General features: G+C 40.3%; 2 non-coding genes across 2 annotated transcripts; both read left to right on the forward strand.

The window, feature by feature from the left end:
• Positions 1-1,997: 1,997 nt before the first annotated feature.
• Positions 1,998-2,069, forward strand: trnah-gug (transfer RNA histidin (anticodon GUG)). The gene has a single exon. It is a non-coding gene; the product is annotated as a tRNA-His (tRNA).
• A 1,364-nt stretch (positions 2,070-3,433) lies between these two features.
• On the forward strand, positions 3,434-3,505 carry trnah-gug (transfer RNA histidin (anticodon GUG)). Its single transcript has one exon. It is a non-coding gene; the product is annotated as a tRNA-His (tRNA).
• Positions 3,506-3,782: the final 277 nt, after the last annotated feature.

The raw sequence follows: 3,782 nt of genomic DNA on the forward strand, positions 1-3,782 counted from the left end.
TTCACTGCTATGCAGATGACACCCAGCTCTATCTGTCCATGAAGCCAGATAACACACACCAATTAGTTAAACTGCAGGAATGTCTTAAAGACATAAAGACTTGGATGGCCACTAACTTTCTGCTTCTTAACTCAGATAAAACTGAGGTCATTGTACTCGGCGCTGAAAAGCTTAGAAATATGGTATCTAACCAGATTCTTACTCTGGATGGCATTACCTTGGCCTCCAGTAACACTGTGAGGAACCTTGGAGTCATTTTTGACCAGGATATGTCCTTCAACGCACATATTAAACAAATATGTAAGACTGCGTTCTTCCATTTGCGCAACATCTCTAAAATTAGAAATATCCTGTCTCAGAGTGACGCTGAAAAACTAGTTCATGCATTTATTACTTCCAGGCTGGACTACTGCAATTCATTATTATCAGGATGTCCAAAAAACTCACTGAAAAGCCTTCAGTTAATCCAAAATGCTGCAGCAAGAGTGCTGACAGGGACTAGAAAGAGAGAGCATATTTCTCCTGTTTTGGCTTCCCTTCATTGGCTTCCTGTTAAATCCAGAATTGAATTCAAAATCCTGCTCCTCACATACAAGGTCTTAAATAATCAGGCCCCATCTTATCTTAATGACCTTGTAGTACCATATCACCCTATTAGAGCACTTCACTCTCGCTCTGCAGGCCTACTTGTTGTTCCCAGAGTATTTAAAAGTAGAATGGGAGGGAGAGCCTTCAGTTTTCAGGCCCCTCTTCTGTGGAACCAGCTTCCAGTTTGGATTGGGGAGACAGACACTATCTCTACTTTTAAGATTAGGCTTAAAACTTTCCTTTTTGCTAAAGCATATAGTTAGGGCTGGACCAGGTGACCCTGAATCCTCCCTTAGTTATGCTGCAATAGACGTAGGCTGCCGGGGGATTCCCATGATGCATTGAGCTTTTCCTTTCCAGTCACCTTTCTCACTCACTGTGTGTTAACAGACCTCTCTGCATTGAATCATATCTGTTATTAACCTCTGTCTCTCTTCCACAGCATGTCTTTTATCCTGTCTTCTTTCTCTCACCCCAACCGGTCGCAGCAGATGGCCGCCCCTCCCTGAGCCTGGTTCTGCCGGAGGTTTCTTCCTGTTAAAAGGGAGTTTTTCCTTCCCACTGTCGCCAAAGTGCTTGCTCATAGGGGGTCATATGATTGTTGGGTTTTTCTCTGTATCTATGAAGCGCCTTGAGGCGACTTTTGTTGTGATTTGGCGCTATATAAATAAAATTGAATTGAATTGAATATACTGCTGTGTATTGAAATTCCTCTTATTTTGCATAGAAATACACTGAACAATATACAAAGCATAATATATAAAATAACATCTACCTGAGTTTTTTCTTTGTAAGAAGCCTCTCATGTCCATTGTTGTGTTCATCAGTACATAACTGAAACTGGTTTAGAGAGCTTTATTTAGCCGTGGAGGGTAACAACTGAAAATATGAAATAAACACACATGTAAGCTATGACTCTCTAAAGAAACAGCATTGTTGTTGTTCGGCTTTTCATTTCGCCATTTGTTGATTTACTCGAAGAGCAAGTAACTTAACATGGGTCAAGTGATCAGCTTGATATCAATCTTTCGTGATACGCCGTCATGTTTACATTATTTGTACAGTACGAATGATTTCCTTTGGTACCTGGTCAAACTTAAGCTTTCCTCTGTCTGCCTGTCTGCACTTCTCCAACAGCAAACTCGCAGGCAGCAGCTTCTCCCCCCTCGCATACATGCGTAAGTGCTGTGCTCAGTCGCCTAGTGCCTGAGCTCGGATCATACCAAAATTAGTGGGAATTTTTGTTCTTCTGCACATCGTACAGGTCAGCTGTTACATGCAGATTCCAGTTTTTACGGTGGAACATGAAAAAAAAGCAAATTCCAGACTGTAACTGGCAGTGAAAAGCACAACATGTTCTGTGGATTGGAGGTGATTGACTACACGGACGTTCAGCCTGCAGCTGACTGGCCGTGATCGTATAGTGGTTAGTACTCTGCGTTGTGGCCGCAGCAACCCCGGTTCGAATCCGGGTCACGGCATTGAGGTGAAGCTTTTAAAGCAAATACAGCAGATAAAGTGGAGCACAAGTTCAGAATTTAATGACAAAAAAACTGCTTCCATAAAGTCAAAGGGATAAAGGCTTTGACTTCTTGGTATCATTCATCAACGTTGGAACAAGGACATTTTTACATCATGTGTTCCTACACAATAGGTGGTACTTAAACAACTAAACATTTTCTTATATATTACACTACAATTTTTATTTGAATTAATACCTATTTTACTTTATTATTTTTATTTTATTTGAGAAAATGTGACATAACTTGATACAAATAGCTGTTTTTAAACATCATTTTGATTTTTTAACAATACTTTAACCCTTTTTTTTTTTGGCTGTATTATGTCTTTGTTGGAAATCTTCTGTTTAATCAAAATAATAATAATTCAGTGTCTTTTACTGTTGCATGTCATCCATACTCTGACGGATTTTTTCAACAACTTTGTGAATAAAAATGTACAGGCACAAAGTCTGATCAAAGTGTTCGTCCTAAACACGGTGCTGATCTCAGCTACCAGAAAGTCTTATCTGAAGCTGCTGTTTCATCATTACGAAATCTCAGGGTCAGCCTGTGTTTTTCACCAAGCTGGGAAGGTTTCATGTTAAATGCTTGTGATGCTCTTGCAGTATAACAACATATTTACTGGAGCACTTCATATTTCTGTAATTCTTGTGAATGTGATAACTCAAGAAAGAAGCAACTTGGATTTTTCTCAACCTCGAGGTAAAAGTCAGAGGCCAAGTTTTCTGCAAATGTTCTTATGCGATAACTCGAGAATGAGGCAAAGTATACCTTTTAAATGGAAAAAATGAAAATACACACAAACAACTATTTACCACTAAAAACATGAAGGTCCCCAACTACAAATCACAACCACTCTGCCGTGACCCAGATTTGAAACAGGATTGCTGCGGCCACAATGCAAAGTACTAAACACTATACGATCACGGCTGCAGAGCAACTGGTCATCTGCGATCTTTATTGTGCTTTTTCCCTTATATCAATCTCAAAATCTGTGTCAACGATGCGCACATTTACGCACGTGGCACAGTAACAATATCTCCATTAACACAGGGACGTCTCGTGGTCTGACGGTAAATACATTTTGGTGTTCTTCTGCACATCGTACAGGTCAGCTGTTACACGCAGATACCAGGCTTTTACGGTGGAATAAGAAAATGCAACATCCAGACTGGCAGTGAAAAGCACAACATGTAGTTCCAATGTTGATACGACCTAAACGTGTCAAACTTAAAATGTACAGTCCTGCTTAGTGGGTTTAAAATGGACTCCTGTGGATTGGAGGTGATTGACTACATGGACGTTCAGCCTGGAGCTGACCAGCCGTGATCGTATAGTGGTTAGTACTCTGCGTTGTGGCCGCAGCAACCCCGGTTCGAATCCGGGTCACGGCATTGAGACGAAGCTTTCAAAGCAAATACAGTTGAACCCTAACTTATGAAATGAATTTGTTCATGTCATGTTTGGTTTTCATGTCAGCAATAAAGCTGAGGTTTTGATTTACAATTCTGTGTTCGAGTCCTGTGCTTGGATCCTCTTCTCCGCCTGCCCGCACACAGAGCCCTGACATAATGATTGTTATTATAACTATTAAGTCTAATGACTTACAACTAAAATAGTGATCAATAAGAACTTTGATCAGTTTGTTTTCTTTTGCCAAAAAGAAAAATC

The sequence above is a fragment of the Neolamprologus brichardi genome, chromosome 22 (assembly GCF_056152115.1).
Source record: "Neolamprologus brichardi isolate AB-2024 chromosome 22, ASM5615211v1, whole genome shotgun sequence".
NCBI classification, from domain to species: Eukaryota; Metazoa; Chordata; class Actinopteri; order Cichliformes; family Cichlidae; genus Neolamprologus; species Neolamprologus brichardi.